Genomic DNA, 17,567 nt, shown 5'->3' on the forward strand with positions numbered 1-17,567 from the left:
ATGCACAAGTCATTAGTGTGTGGGAGGCTAAGGAAAATGGAAAATAACACACAAAGCCAGGCCAAAAAAAATTATCTGCTTTCAGAGGCAAAATTTGGTAGTAATAAGTTAATACAACTTTAAGATTCTCTTTTCCTTCCAGGTTGAATATGAAAGGAAGAGGAAATATTAAAATGTAAAGTCAAATTATTGTATAAATTTGCAGTGCATTTACATTTTTATTCTAACTTCATATTTTTATTCTTGTGCTATTTCTAAGTGTCTGTGGTCCAAAATTACCACAGGGTGCAAATCAATAATGATAATACTTCTAACTTCTGCTGCACCTTTTCCTCATGAACCCTAAAGTTCTTCAGAAGCATTTAAATTAGTTTTACAACACTACTGTGTTTTGTTTTGACCTCTGAAAAGGGACAGGTTTGCTAAAAGGGGCTCTATGATTTCTGTTGCCCTCCATTAGCACTGCTTGGGGATGCACCTGGGTGCAACTCATTTGTAGCTTCCCTCTCTCTTTCCCTGCTAGAACAGTAGCTCCATCTACTTTACAGGAAATTAAACACTGTTGCGACAGCCTTACAGGGGAATTTCTGAAAAAAAAAAAAAATCAAGAAAAGACACCAGTAATATGAAGTATAAAAAGCTAAAAAATGCAACTTCCTAGTGACATGCATGCATCCGTCTGCCTAGGATTTAGGCTGCTCTTAATGTGCAGATGGCAGGTATTCAAAGAGTTAATGGGTGTATGTTAATCTCGCTGCTGCTAAATGGAGCTACACGTGTGCAGAAAGAGGAGAACAGATCCCTTACTGTTTTTCATTTTTTGGATGTGGAGGGTTATATTTCATGGGGGATGAAAAACAAATAAATTTTACTCTAGGAACCCTTCTGTTTTACTTGCACTATCACTAGTTTTGGCTGCTTTATAGACTGCAGAAAAAATGATTAAACAAGAGAAGATCAAATACTTTGCTTGAAATGCAAGACAAATAAATACATGACAAGGGTACTTTCATTGTTCTCTAAAATGTGAGCTTACGTTAGCACTGAGTATGAAAAATTTACCTTACATACGCCCACTCTCCCGGCAGCTTCAGCTATCAATCCCTGAAATCCCCTCATTCCCATGTTACGTGGAGGAGCCCATAGTTTGGTAGAAGTTTACTTTTCTTCTGTTCTCCCTCCACTCCTCAAAGTCTGCGTTATTTGCCAAATTCAACTTAAAAATTCTTTGCCTGTTACAATTGCTTGACAGTTATGGACCAACAAGGAACTTTTTTCTTTCTTCTACCTCTGTATTCAGAATAACCTATTTCCTCTGCACTCACATGCAGGCAGATAAGCTGTACTTTGGAGGATTCACCACTCCAGACCTCTGAATAAGATTCATAACTGTGCTCCTTTCTCTGCCAAAGTAAGCTGCCACTTCGCAGAAGAACGGGCTCCTGTCTTGATCACTGCTCTTCTGCTATTGCCGCTCACTTTTTACTTAATGTGCAGCACCTTTTGTCCTCTGAGAAATGCCCCTCTCAAGTCCTTCTGTACTGTTCACCAGGGGAAGAAGCATCCCTGTTTCTCCCTTTCCATCATTAGCATCCCACAACTAGAAACCTTTATATCTGATTTTTCCAGGTTTTTAAGACAGGCAGATAAACTCTTAGCAGTCTGTTGAAATGTTTTGTAGAGCAAAAGGTCCTTTTCTTCTGGTCAAAGCATCTGTCATCATGATACAGCCCACTCAGCTGCTCCCATAATTAAGACTCGTATTTTGCTTTTACTTTTCAATAGCACTAAGTTTGGTACTGCTTAGTACCATTAACTTTCTGAAGAATAAGGTTTGGAACAAAATATGAATGATAAAGACTTCAATTAGACAAAAAATCTTGATCCTGGATGTGGCTTAAGAAATATTGGCAACATTGGCTCAGTAGGCAATTCTTGACCAAGGGAAATGGAAGTGTGCAGTGGCTGACCACACTGCAGCAGAATTCCCTTCAAGCACCCTCTGTGATGCTTCACGGTGTTTACAAAACAAGATGTCATGTTAGATGGGTTTCATAAATAATCTACTGTCTGCTTCCTTTACCTGTAAAATATAATAAAAATGAAAAATAGGGCTTGTTTGTTTTGGAAGTTTTGTCTCAAGTCTCATGGAACCGATAGTTACTTTGCAGCAGGATAAAGCATGGAGTGAAGTGATGTATAAGATGAAATTTTAGGCTCTCCTGTAATTAGATTGTCTAACATTTTCTTTCAAGGAGGATTCCTATGATTTTTTTTTCTGAGAATCTCAAATTAAACTCTTTCCAGGAGGCTTTCGAAATTCAGACAGAGAAGCATCCTTTCTTTATCTCATGAAATTCCATTCAGGTTTGGCTGTGCTGTGCATTTTTCAAGACACATTTTACCTTCTTTACTTCCCTCCTCAACAAAATATGATGGCCTACAAGAAGTATCTTTAAACAAAACAGACCCAATAACTATGACTGACACCCCATGAAAGTTGTGCAAGCTGCAGCAGGAAGATCTAGGAGTTGGAGCTAGAGTGAGAATGGAAAGGGGAAGAAGGACACTTACTTTAATGTCTGTATCTGTGCTACTCAGACCTGCCAGAGACCCAGCTCCCCTTCTGGGGCACAGGATGGGACACGAAACCTCCCAGTTATAAGAGTGGAGAGGCAGGGGCACACAACCAGGGCTCTCTGGTCCTCCAACTCCTCCCTCAGCCTCCTAGGACACAGGAGCAGTGCCTACCCTGATTCTCCCAGGGTGGAAGAAAGGGGTAATGACGTAGAGCCATTCAGCAGCAGCAGCCACCTCATCAGATGGGCCACATTGCCATTAGAATGGGAAGGCTGTGGCATAAGCAGGCACAAATAAGACACCACCACGCAGGAGGACATGTCTGTGGCATCCCTGGCTGACCAAGGCAAGGACAGTCACTGACCCAGGTTTGACATCCCTGCTGGCCCCACCAGATCCACCATACTGACAATTCTTTGCACCATGCACGACCTTAGCCACATTGCAATAAATAGGCTTTGGACGGTAGAAAGTCATAAAGAACATGGGATAGATTACTAAGTAGAAATGTCAGGAGAATTTCAGAGAGGGCAAGCCAGGCAGTACGGTCTCTACTGTCCTGCCAGTGGAATTCAGTTTGTGCTAATACTTTACACGGGATGCAAATCTCTTCTGCAAAAAAATAAGGCAAAGCATTAGCTTATGAACTTACACAGAGATGAAAGACAGTTTCATTACATTTTTTACATAGCAGGCATACGTAAGCAACAGAGATCAAGCAGAAATATTTATTTTGTTATCATTATTTTATCTCCATTGGTCTGTGACCCCAGTCAGCAAACTTTGTTTAAGGAAGTCTGAGTGAACAGGGTCTGTTTCCTATAAACTCATCTCACGTCTTCCTGGTCTGGCTTACATTCAGGTCTTTCAGTAACTCCATACCAAGCTCTGAGACAGAATGTTGTTTACAAATAATTTGAGATAAACCATAAGCCTCTAGGTCTTCACTCAGCTAGTTATTTTAAAATATCTCCCGTTTTAGAATTTACAGTCCTTCCTTCTCTTATTTCCTGGACATATACTACCCTTTGGATTTCGCTGACATGGAGGCTCACCTTGTCTGCAGTTTCTATATAAACAGCCTTTGTAGTGCATAGGTATAGACCATTCTAAACCCTGATGTCCTAGAATAGAAATATAAGGGTTATTTGTTTAGGGTGTTAATCTAGTGAATACTAGATGCATTTTCCCTAATTTCTTTTATAGATAAGAGGTGATCATACAGGATCAAAACCTGTTTGAACTAATAACTCTTTTGAAAATATTTACAACTTTATTCTAAAAATCTGAAAAGACATAGTACTTTTAAGACAAGTGTGTCTTTGGAATGAAATCAGAAAACAGTTGAAATAATTCATATAAATTTTAACGGTAAGGTTTGCATGTATATGCATGTGATGCACTTACAAATGTGAAAAGAGGTAAGTAATATAACTATTGCTGATTTTTGTACAGATAAACACAAACATAGCCCAGTAACGTCTTTTCACACAGTAGCTGTCCTTTTCTTTGAGGATATACCATCTGTTTGTTTTCAGCCATGAACTAGTGCGCAGAAGTAGAAGTACAGTCTTTGTATAGCGGTGAAACATGGTAAGTAAGCGATATTTTACTGAAATCCATAACCCAAGTCCTGCTGGCTCCAACAGAAGAGTTGGGGCTTCTGTGAAAGTATGCAATGCATACCTGATATTCCCATTTTTCAAGAAAAGCTAAGGAAGTCCTGACTACACTAAGACAAACAGGTATATTAAACCAGACTGACTCACATTCATTGTATATATATTTCTGCTTTAAAAATTATTTTTAAATGACTCAAATCAATGCAATCCGTATAACTACAGACATAGCACAGCTTACTTGACACTGATCACCTAAGTATTTTCTCTTCTATGTCATTCTGTAGGCCTTTCAAGACAAAAAGTATTAGAAGTGAAGTGAATGAGAAAAAAATAACTCCTAATCCCTCTCTTTCTTACACTTTTTTTGTTGAGAAAGTAATACTAGGAGGAATGTTGGATAGATAACATTTAGGATCATAGCTTGTCTCTTAATAGAAGTTGCTGTCAGCTGTGAAATAATTAATACAAATTCTGCTAACAGTTTAACTCAGCTATAACTACCTGAATGGGAATTTTTCTGTGGATTAATACTCTGGTCATACAACACCAGACAGGTAGGGAGAGTTTCTGAATGTATTTGTAATACAGTCTTAGGTGGATAAGAACTGAATGATACATTATATTATTTAGGATTACTAAAGGCTGTAGGCTAAATTTTTGATATTACTGTAATACAACAAGCACCAATCCCAAAAGTTTTCTAAAAGAAGGAACATGAATAACAGCTATGGACAAAATATAGCTATTTTATTTTACAGAAAAGTATGTACCTTTTTTTTATTGAAATATTTCTGTGCAACACGAGAGTGTGACATTCTACCGCATGAACCATATAATAAAAAGTGCTTTCTGGAATTATTCTTGGTCCTCGTTTTTCTGGTAAAATACTTCAAAATAATAGGCAATATTAAAAAGAAAACTTATGAAACACTCTCAAACACTAGTATTGGAATGATATTCTTTGTGCCTTCAATACACACCAGAAAGTTGCACTGCATTTGACAGCATGACTTTGGTATCAGTATTTATTACAGAAGTATGAACTAAACACAAACACAAACATTCTTACCACCACATACCCTATAATATAAGATTTTAAAAATAGACTGTTGCAATGCACCACCAATTGCTGGTCAGCTGTAGATCAAGTAAAAAAATGGCAACAGATAACAACCCTCAGGTATGTCTGAGGAACTGACTTATATTGAAATGTCAATTAGAACAGGTTTTAGGACAAGAAAATAAAGTCATCAGTAACCAACTGGTAGAATTGAACAATACTCAAATGAGAAGTTGCTGAACTCGTGACTCTGAAAGTTCCCCAAAGTTACCCTCTGTGTACATGGAACAAAAGGGGACAATTATGATGCCTGCAAGGCAGAGAGGGGAAATCTGGGGAGCTGCATCAGGTATGTTCTTCCAAGCTAATGGCAAATGCCTTTGGATCCAGAGACGGATTTTACTTGAGGAGAGAGATGCACAGTGACAGAAGGGATCCTGACTAGGACTTGGAGTAGGTGTGGGAAGTACAGCCTTTCTGGGGTAAGAGAGAGACTCTTTTTCCAATCTTTTTCTTGATGATCATGAAAGAGAAGAGCAAGCAGAAGGGATTTTTGGCCCCCATCTCCTTACTAAGCCCCATGGGTGGTATCTCCGCACAATAAGAGGTCTGAAGGAACAGGGGGAATTGCACACTCATCCTTGGGGTGCTGCAAGCAATGGCGGGATGTACCAAAATCTGGTTTTAAAGAAAAAAATATTAAGTAAAGATGGCTTGGTCCTGAACTATATACTTGCAAGTCCGATCTCCATATGCAGTAAATTGGATTAAAATCTTATGAAGAATGCAAATTAAAAAAAAAAAACACCAAACAGAAAAAACCCCAAAAGGAAACAGAAAACCAACAGTGAGGTTTGTTTTTTTTAATAAAGAGGGACATTATTAATAGATTTACAAAGGCAGCTGTTAGAACCCATGCTTTTTTATGTTATTCAGAAGGAGAAAAACAGTGAAATGACACAGTTTGTTGGTGGTACAGAGGGACCCAATTGCAGAGGGGAGCTAGGAGATAAATGCATATGAAATTCCCTGTCAATAAATATAATGGTATGCAGTTATAAAAAATAATTCTAAATATAAATGCATAATAAAAGCTTCTATGATACCTGCTACCAATCGAGGAAAAAAACCCCAAATCAAGAATCACGGTGGCTGGTAATCTGGAACTGAATTTCAAGCTCAGAGAAAATTAAAAAGTATGTAACACAGTAGGCAAAAGACAGTCTGAGCATACAGTGGCATAATAATATTTTCTAAATTCTGTTTATGCCATGAACTGAAAACTGTATGCAGTTATGGTCATTTCGTCTCAGAAAAAGAAATGGAGCGGGAAAAGCTATAGCAAAAAACAATAAAAAGAATGAAAAGTATGGTTTAGCTTCTGTCTGAAGAGTTATTTTCTTTTCTCCATTACAGATTCTGACATATATCAGATATGCTCATTATAGTTTACTGTCAGTGAAAATGTGTAATACTGTTAAGGTTGTTAACATCCTTTCTTTAAAAGACATTTAACATGTTACAAAAATTGTGATACTGTACAGTCGTACATCAGACGTCCAAAACTATAATGTTAAGTTGGCAAGTTGTTCATTCAAAGACATCCAAAGTTTTGCTTGTTATGTGAAAACATTATTGGTTCCTAAGATATGAGCCCAAACTTTCTCAATATGCCTTAGTTTATTGTTAGAAAACATAAACCAGCATGGAGTTGTTTTACTTTCTGTTCCTCCTCAAAAAGTATCTGCATTATCGGTGCTCATTATCATACGAAGAAGGGCATTTACTTGTAGCCAACATGTGATTACAGTGGGTTTTATCTTGGTTGCTTTTGTATTTGGCTCATTTCCAGTGCTGAGCCTCAGATCAGTTGAGCCTCTTCCTCAAGGATGAGAAAGGGGAAATGACAGGATCCAAACTGATCCAGAGTTATCCAGGCTCACTTAAGATCTATATTTTTTACACCCAATTTAATTATCAAATAAAAACCAATTTAAAGACAATTTTAAATACCTGACTTTATATTTTTGTACTATTTGGCATTGACGAATAGTCAATAGAACAGATAAATACTATTTTTTTACAATACTTATAGTATAATTACATTACTGTAATTTCATTAATGGCATTTTAATACATTAATGATCAGCATTGAATTCTTGTTAGATGTTATGATCATCCATCATCTTCACCACAGCTTCCTTCCAGAGTTACAACAGCTATTGGATTTATAACTGTCACTAGAAAAAGAGATGCTTCAAGCCAAAAAGCATTTCTAGCATAGATTTTTTAGAAGAAAAACAGAGCCATGTTATCTAGCAATCCTGATCTGTAGGTCTCTGCTGGTCTTCAAAATTTAGTAGTCTGAAAGATATTATACCATCTTGATTCCAACATAATATAAATTGCTTATTTCTTTGGAATGAAGAAAAGTAATCTGAAGTGTAAAGGTTTAGACTCTTCTTTTTGCATAGGATTTACTTTCCTTAATGGATTTTTTTCCCTTTTCCAAAATGGAGGTCTTCCATATGGAAATTTCATTGCCCTTCCAATCCTCTCACAAAATTTCTTCTGATCTCCATCCCCAGTGAACAGAAAAAAACCCCATAGTTGGCAGATTCCTTACACCTCCTTTCTCCCTCTCCCTTAACTGGAAGCACCTTGAAAATAAAACATGAAATAAGAAAAGTCCATCCCATAGGACATGGCAACCCAGAAAACTGAGGCTATTATTTCTGGTCCTGATTTAGGATAATTTTTTCCCAAACATCTTTTTTTTTCCCCACCTACCCCCTCCCAGGATGGAAGAAATTCCATTTTCTAGCCAACTCTGATGAAAAACTAATTTTCTAGTTACAGGAGGACCTTTTGAAAACAATATAAATTAACCAGATTGTATTCCTGATGCCTCTTAGATTTAAGGTTCTAATAGAGTGTTTCCATTTAAAGAAAAGTTGCTGGTGCTTGTTATAGCCATGAGCTATGAAATCTGAGGCACTGTGGACAGTAACTTTTGGCAACTAGTCTGAATAGTACAGAACTACTGAATAGTAGGGTGCATGTTTTCATTCCTGGTGTAGACAGGACTAAAAAAGTATTTTTGACATTATTATGCATATACCTTGTACATAAATAGCTAAAAATTACTTTGTCCCATTGATAAAAACAAATACTTTATCATCAAGAGTCTAGAGAGAATGACTACTGAGATGGCTGTGTTTTTTTCGTGGGAATGAACCATTAACAGTATCATTTGAAATCCCATTTTGATGCACCTGTAAAAAAGTACTGTGAGCAAACTGAGCAAGTATTTCTGGAATGTAACTGAAGATGTGAAAAACAAAAATTAATCAAAATGGCTGCTGTACTAGGTATTCTTTTGAAAATAGAGAGGGAAATAACGTCTAATGCACACTAAGTGTTTTGTAAATGCACTGGAGGACCTAATTAAGTCCACTTCCTTCAAGGAAGGGAATGTAAAAATTTAATTTATTTCCCAGGCTGGTGAAATTATAGGGAAAAAAGTCTGCATCAGAACAAAACCTTGCAATTGACTATTTTTCATTATAACATTTTAATTTCAGTATTCAGGAAGCTTATCTTTCAAAGGATGTGTGTACAACGTGTTTGCACCTCACCTCTTTATCCCCTTTCTCTCTGCCTCTATAATATTCATAATGTGAATATGACTGCTATAGTCACAGTCAACAGACCTTCTCCACAGTATTTTCCAGAGATACCTCAATCCCAAACTCATCAGCTGGTCTGCCAATTTTATCATATAATCACAGAATCAATAAGGTTGGAAAAGACCTCTAAGATCAAGTCCAACCATCAACCCATCACCATCATGCCCCGAAGTTCCACATCTACAAATTTTTGAACCCCTCCAGGGATGGTGACTCTACCACCTCTCTGGGCAGCCTGTTCCAATGCTTAACCATTATTTTGGTGAAGAAATTCTTCCTAAAATCCAATCTAAACCTCCCTAGTGCAACTTGAGGCAATTTCCTCTTGTCCTATCGCTTGTTACTTGGGAGGAGAGACCAACAGCCACCTCACTGCAACCTCCTTTCAGGTAGTTGTGGAGAGCGATAAGGTATCCCCTTGGCCTCCTCTTCTCCATGCTAATCAACCCTGGTTCCCTCAACCTCTCCTCGTAAGACCTGATCTCCAGACCCTTCACCAGCTTCGTTGCCCTTCTGTGGACACACTCCAGCACCTCAATGTCCTTCTTGTACTGAGGGGCCCAAAACTGAACACAACATTCAAGGTGCAGCCTCACCAGTGCCGAGTACAAGGGCACGATCACTTCCCTGCTCCTGCTGGCCACACTATTCCTGATACAAGTCAGGATGCCATTGGCCTTCTTGGCCACCTGGGCACACTCCTGACTCATGTTCAGCCGGCTGTCAACCAACACCCCCAGGTCTTTTTCCGCCAGCTCTCCAGCCACTCTTCCCCAAGCCCGTATCTTTGCATGGGGTTGTTGTGACCAAAGTACAGGACCCGGCACTTGGCCTTGTTGAACTTTATACAATTGACCTTAGCCCATCCATCCAGCTTGTCCAGGTCCCTCTGCAGAGCCTTCCTGCCCTCGAGCAGATCAACACTCCCACCCACTTTGGTGTCATCTGCAAACTTACTGAGAGCATGTTCAATCCCCTCACCCAGATCATTGATAAAGACATTAAACAGAACTGGCCCTAAGACTGAGCCCTGGGGAACCCCACTTGTGACCAGCTGCCAACTGGATTTAGCTCCGTTCACCACAACATGACCATCCAAGCCAGTTTTTCACCCAGCGAAGAGTGCACCTGTCTAAGTTATGAGCTGCCAGAATCTCTAGGAGAATGCTGTGGGAAACTGTGTCAAAAATACTGAGAGCTTCTTATGAAGATATTTTCCTATTCAGCATCTGTAGCCTGCCTGGAAAGACATACCCAGCCCTAGAAATTACTGTTTTTGAGTACATGAGTACAGGAAACACAAAATAGATTACTCTTGAGCTCATGTAAATATCTTCCCTCGATTTGAAAAGAAATTCAGGTCTATTTCCTTTACCAGCTACCAATTCTCACATGACACAAACCAGGTTGGGGGTTTTTTTGTGGGTTTTTTTGTGTTTTGTTTTTTTTTTTTTTTTGTGGGTTTTGTTTGTTTGTTTGTTTGTTTGGTTTTTTTTTTTTTTTTTTTTTTAATCTTTCACTATATATCCTATTAAGCTGACAGTGACTCAAGCTTTGGAGTTGCCAGGAAGGCACTGACATCTCCTACACATAGGTATTTAACAGAACTAAAATATAGATTTGTTTTTGCACATGGAATTCTCCAAGTCCAGCTTCTCTGGTGGAGGGTACAACCCTTTGAGGCCATCCTTTCAGCAAAACCTTCATGTTTTAGTGCATTATTATTGAGAGCTGCCACCTTTCTCTGGTAAAACAGCATTATCCAAAGATAAACAATTCAAGCAAAATGAAGAGGGTTATCTACCATTTACCTCTGGACAAAAAAGTGTGTAATGAATCTAACAGTACAGCTTCCAGTGCTTTGAGCCCCTCAGGGCTGCTCAGAAGTGGAGGGTTAAATGTTCTAGACTGAACCAGTGAATCTAAAGGAAGTCTTCCTTGCCTATTACATGTGTGTCTTGCAGGAGAAAATTAATGAGGAGAAGAAAAAAAACTTCATATTTTGTGACAGTCTTAGAAAAGATGTTAATAAGGCAAAATTAAGCTTGTTGGATGCTCTGCAATAAGTTGCAGTTATACAGCTGTAATAACGTAACCCCAGCTGCTATGGCTAGGCAAATTTCTCACTGGTTCATCTTGCCTCTTCCATTTTCTCTTAGCTCCCTTAGCAGAACAACACTTCACAACAATCCTCCATACTACTTTAGATTTTCCTCACTTCTCAGTCTAATGAAATTTCCTTTTTGAATTTCACCACTGACTCCCCTTTAATCGAAGTGAAATTTTGGATCATGAGGCAAACTTTCCACAAGTACAGTGACATTCAAGTTAGAACATTTACTTATTCTAGCACTGAGGAGTACTTGTCGTGGTTGAGATCTAGTGCAACAGACTGTAGGAAACTCTCACTGATAAGACATGGTACCTACCCTGGAACGCCTAGAGCTGATGAAGAGTGAGGTAAAGGGTGGAGAACCACTAGAGATTAAGAGGTAAAAGAAGTTGTTTACAAACTTTCCTAAAGTTCAAGGGCATTTAATCTAAACTTACTGAATTTTGACACAAGGTATGATAAAAGAGCTGACAGGAAATACCATGAATCAGAGTAAGAAAGAGAAGGGCCTAGAGGGAAGTGAAAACAAGAAGAAAAGAGTACGTTGTACCAGTTAAATGATTTTAATGCAGACACATGCAGCCTAAGGCAAACCTCTGTATTTGTGTTCAGTGGCTGATGTACAATATGCCAGAGATAAAACTCCAAGCATTTCTAATTTCAACATAAGCAATTTTCCTCATTCAAGAGAAACAAGTAATTATGGTAATAGTGGATTTGAAATTCTCTACCAACAGATTGTTTTTAAAGTAAGTAGTTTCTAAAAGCATCAACAAATATCTATGGTGAAATATAGGCAGAAGTCAGCAGCCCAAAAACATATTCAGATTCAATATCAGTAATTATTTCCGTAAAAATAGTATTCACAATCTTACTGTACATAGGATTTACATGAGAAAAGTCTATATAAATATGGTTTGGGGTATAATTTGTATATATATACAAACACACTTCTGTATATGTACATGTAATATACCTATATATACACACACACATGTAAAAAATACACCTGTGTATACAGCCAAGCTTAAAGTCCTTACTAAGTGTCCACATGGTTCATCATCTCTGGAGATATTTAAAACGCGAGTCGGCAATGCCCTGAGCAACCTGATCTAGTTGGCCCTGCTTTGAGTGAGAGGTTGACCAGAGACTTCCAGAGGCTCCTTCCTGTTAGGAAGGAAATGAAGATCTAGCCCTTCCATATATACTATTTCAATTGCTCTTACGCCTATGTTACTCCATTTTTAAAGTAATATGAAAACCAACATAAACAACACCTTTTAGCTTTTCCTCTGGACAGACAAAGAACAGAAAATGAATTCAGATGATAAAAAGAAAAAAGGAGCATACTCTAAAATGTATCTCTTCTCTGACAAAAGAGAAAACTGTTCATAAGTTCTCTTCCTCCTGCTACTGCCCTCCTCAGGGAAGATTTATATGAAAGAAGGTACATTTCAGCAATAAAATTCATGTTAAGAACAACAGAAAAAATATAATATAAAATTCAGCTTAACACTTCTGACAGTTAAAAAATTTGAAATTAATTAACTTTTAAGACCTATGAAAAAGCCAAAATGGGCATCCTTCTATTGTTCCACCACCTAAAGAATATTTTTTAAAACAATTTTAAGCTCAGCAATTTAAAAGACTTACTATAAAACTTGCCTATTCAAAAACTGCCTACCTAAGCTGTTATTTTTGCTTTTAATTTTCTTTTGGGAGGAATACATTTTGCTTTGTGTTAGAGGTCTTCATGAATTAGGCCCAAATATACAGACTTATTTTGTTCAAGTGCTCTGATCATGGAATTTAACGTGGAGGTCAACAGGTACAACGGTCAAAAGAAAATAAGTTTGCAGGCACATAAATTTGTGGTGAACGAAAGTTATATGAAAAATTTTTATTACATGAAAGTAACCACTTGCATTAATTTTTCTCAAGGCTGCAGACATTAATTCATGTGCTTAATTGTTCAAAGGAGTAATCTGATATTGCTACTTGGGCTATCTTCTTGTTTCAAATTACGAACGTTAACATTTCTGAAGGAGCAGAGCAAGGTCAAAAACTTTAGGTGTTAATTTTCCATGTCGTTATTGCTATATATCTATGAAATAATTTTTGGGGTTTATTTAGACAGTGAGCTTTCTGTCAATTCTTTTTCTTGAACAGGAATATCTTGAAAAACAAAACCAAGATAGAATTCTAGGGAAGTTAGACTAAGTAGAACCAGGAGTTGAACAGTGGTTTATCTTCAGGGCTTTTAAATAAAGATTCTAAATCTAAAAGGCAGGCAGCTTTCTGTGTTACATTTTCTTATAGCCTATAAGAAAATTCACAGTTAAATCAGAAAATACTTTCTGGGTTCTATTCTGTTGTCTACCCTATACTTCAACTGTCTCAGGTGTCATGTATTTTCACCTGCAGGTGAGGTCAGATGAGGTCATTATATTCTTTAAAACCCAGAAGACAGTGCTGCAGAAGAAGGCATAACTTGATATGGAATAATTATTTTTATTATTTTGTATTTTCTCTTCTGTTTAACTAGAGTAGTCGCTGATATGAAGTACACACAGACATACTTGCAGGAGCAAGTATGCGAATAGAGTGCAATAAAAGCCACTAACGCTGAATCCCTTGAGACATCAAAGTTCCAGCACAAATTTCATGGGAGTGACGCAGAGACTCAGCCGTTCAGATTCCTCCCAATTTCTCAGTCCCACCACCCATCTACCACAGCTCTCCCAGCTCAGGGCACTGAACTGGAGAAGGCTTGTCTATAAGCAAATGTGCGAATGTGACTTTAAAATTCACCCCAGGATATACCCAGGAGAAAGTTGCTGCCTACCAGTTGTTCCCTGTCCCCTTCAGACCCATGCCCTTCACAACCCAGAGCCTCTTCTGACCACTATGAACAACTTTCTTCCACCTGAATGGCAGTAAAGTGTGCAATTCTCAATCTATTGCAGAGGAGATATTTGACCCCATTCTGGACTATTTACTGGTCCTTTACATCCTTTTATGCCACAAAGTTGTTTCATGACTTACCAATCATTTTGAAAAAATATTCAGTAAAAACACAGTTAAAAACTTCTTGAAATATATGAACAGATGACTCCTGTTTAGTTACCGATCTGGCCAATAACTATATGGAGCCTTAATGATGCACGTAAGAAAGAAAGAATCTCTCATATTACTTATAGGCAGCAACTGTCCATTTAGATTTTCAAAAAGACGAAGGATACTGTACAGATTGTTATGAAAAAATGCTTCTGATGTAATAATTAAATCATGCCTTTACACAAAATAGCAGCAGCTCCATTCATGCATCAGTTAAAGATAATATCCTGAATTTTCCCCAACCTCCTTAAAAGCAGATTCTTGTTACTTTTAATAGCTAAACATTTACTAGGTTAAGAAAAAGGCTGAGTAAATTCATACATCTTCACTGAAAATTATAGTCAGCTGACATTTACTTAATCTTGCTTTCCCTCTTCTAAATGCTAGCACAGCACACCCCAAACTGCATATCTAATCATAGGTTACTAAAAATAACCTAATATAGCTAATGCCAAGAAATAAACCTTGGAATTTCAGATTTAGCATGTACATATTTAAGACTGTATTGTCCATTATACGACAAATTTCATCTAGGACTGAGAAAAGGCTAGAAACCAAGCCCAGCAGAGGTATAACTGATATATCTACATAAAACACCCATCATCATCATTGCTGTTGGAGGTGAGGGAAGGGGAGGGGAGGGGAGGGAAGGTGGGGGGAGAGAAAAAAACATAGCCCTAAATGCCCTACCTGTTGGCAAATGAGGTAAAAAAAAAGAAATCGTTCACACATCTAGCTTCCCTCTTTAACGTCCATTAAAAAACATGCAAGCAAGACCATGCAGCTCTGTTTATATATGAATGCAAATAACCAAAGTTCAGCATATCAAGCATACTTTTAAAAGGTGAAGAAAAAAGCACGATAAGATTTTTTTATAGATCTGGTGCATTTTGATAAACAGAAATGGCACAGTCTACAACTAAATGTATATTTTTAACGATTATAATTTTTTTTACCTCCAGTTTTAGCGCTGAGATCCTGAAAGCAGACAACTTCAGTGCTGGATACTGCTTGTTTCTTTGCTGATTTCTTTTCTTTCCTTTTTTCTTTCTTTTATTTTGTTTTTTTTTTAAATTTTTTGGTAGAGTACAGAAAGATTCCAAGACACCCTTACGTAGATGAAGAGAATCTGGAGTTCAGACATGACCTCCCTAAAATCTTTGGTCAATAAGAGGAGAAAAAAAACCCACCAGAATGAAGGAGCAAACAAACAAACAAAAGAGCCCAGTCCCAGTTAGCTCCTGCTAGCATAAAAGTTCAGATTTCGCTACTGAGATCATTGCTCTATTCTAAGCAGTTTTGCTCTATGTGTGATTCTAACAAAAACACCCTCTGCAGCTGGAGGGAGCCTTAACTAAGCGTGAGCCTGTCAAGCTTTTCCCAGTGACTTCTGTCTACTAAATTCAGACTGATGTTTTGTGAAAGGGGCCTCAACAACCAGGCCCAGATTGCCTGAAAAGTATTTCCTGCCTTTGAGAGAGAGGGAGAGAGAGACAGGGAGCGAGCCTGGCTGCCTGCGCCAGGGAGAGGAGAGCGCACAGAGAGGGGGGGGGAAGAAAAAAGACAAGACTGAGCATTTCAAGACATTCAGCTTAATACACTGCTGGGCTGTTTCTGTCAAAGGGGTAGATCTGTGCTACAGTTACATAACGTAAAATTGTTTTCAAACCCCTCCCTTCTGTTTTTTGGGGTTTTTCTTTGTTTTTTTTTCAAGAATATTTTATACCGCTTTAACGTTCATGCAAAGATAACAGTTATCCAGAGCAAGAGGAGAACGTCTCCGAAATGCCCAATCTTTGGCACCAGGTAGTGAGAAACAGGCAGAGAACAACATACTCTAAACTCAATTAACACATCACATTTACAAAGGGTGTAGTGCTATTCTGACGAGCAAATATACACTGTTAGATAGATACCGTTTACACACGTATGCAGAAATTATATTCCTACTCAAGAGAATAAGCCGGATCTGAGCAAATGAACACTACGGTTTAAACACAGTCATATTGCAGGCAGTGCTATATGTTGCTTTACCTCTTCTGAGAATCCTCCAGAGTCACACAAATCCAGCTCTGCAAAAGCAAAAGGACAGACTCCATCTTGATCATATTAGTATTTTGCTGACATAAAACACTTGTAACTACTTTGTTCCAGTTTGACAGGGTGCCTGAATCACATCTCCAGAGTAATCCACAGCATCTACATCCTTTGCTCTATACAAATTTAGTGAATATCATCTGTTTATCTTTTCTGCTTTCTTCTGCCTCCTCTGAATGACTTCCTCTTAGCTGTTCCAGCCTGAGAACTTGGATTACCATTTGGTTTTGATTAAAACCAGACGGACAGCTCTAGAAGTTTGAGGGTAAGCTAATGGAAATGACTAGTATGGCTTTAATTAGTGTATCAATTAATAATAAATGTTAACTATTCATATAACATATTCTACTGATAAACACATGCAAAAAACCCTCTTTGGTCAGTGATCTCATAGTTAAGTGAAATAATTGACTCAATTTTTATTTCACTTAATTCATTGTGAATCATAATGGTAATGACCACGTATGATTTCCAAACTACAGGGTGAAACCAACTCTTTTTTTCCTTTTCTTTAGAAAAAGAAAGCAGCATTGTTGTTAAGTTTAACCATCTTCCCAGGTGGGTCAGTCATACATCATTTACCTTCTGATGACCCCTTCAGCTGGTGTAAACCTTCTTTATTAATTATTGCTCTGAATAAATGATTTTACCATTACTGATCATGTTATTGATTGGAATCTTTGCCTTTTGGCTCACCTTCAGAGGGAGCTAAAGAGGTAAGACACTGCATACGCTACCCTACACAAAATAGCACCTGGATATTTAGTGACAAGAAAGTCTCCGTTCAGCAGGCCTGCCACAACTGGGACAGGATATTTATTCTGAAAGGAGATAGGAAACCTTCGTAATTACTAACCGCTGATACATGAGCTTTCTACCAGCCTCCAACAACTGCCTTTTAACTGTTTATATAATGCCTTCATTAGCTCAAGCGAGTCTTCTCGAGGGCATTTCTTTACTCAAAGAAAAGCCAGCCCTGTAGGGCTGTCTCCAGCTCCCACTAATATGGTCATATCTGGAGCTAATTTGCTAAGCTTTAGTTCCTCAGCATGTGGAACTTTGTGCTAAAGTCTGCTAAATTTGCCGAATGTGGTCTTCATTGTCATACATGTAATTGTATGTATGTATTTTTCAGCTTTAAAATTACAGTATTAACTTTAAAAGTTAGTTGCAAAATTATGCAGGCCCAAATGGAAGTGGGTTTGAAATTTTTCCCAGGAGCTTTCATGTACATGGCTAGTGGAGGTAGACAGCCTTAAGTGGAATGACTTACCAGCCTAACCTCTGCA

General features: G+C 37.9%; 1 protein-coding gene across 1 annotated transcript in view; it reads right to left on the bottom strand.

Annotated features, from left to right (window-relative positions):
* DLC1 (DLC1 Rho GTPase activating protein) overlaps positions 1–15,583 on the bottom strand; it is a 241,733-nt gene extending 226,150 nt beyond the window's left edge. Inside the window, exon 1 of the mRNA XM_064449495.1 lies at positions 15,138–15,583. The gene's annotated coding sequence lies outside the window, so the exon portion shown is untranslated. The remainder of the gene's footprint in view (positions 1–15,137) is intronic.
* Positions 15,584–17,567: the final 1,984 nt, after the last annotated feature.

The sequence above is a fragment of the Phalacrocorax carbo genome, chromosome 4 (assembly GCF_963921805.1).
Source record: "Phalacrocorax carbo chromosome 4, bPhaCar2.1, whole genome shotgun sequence".
Taxonomy (NCBI): Eukaryota; Metazoa; Chordata; class Aves; order Suliformes; family Phalacrocoracidae; genus Phalacrocorax; species Phalacrocorax carbo.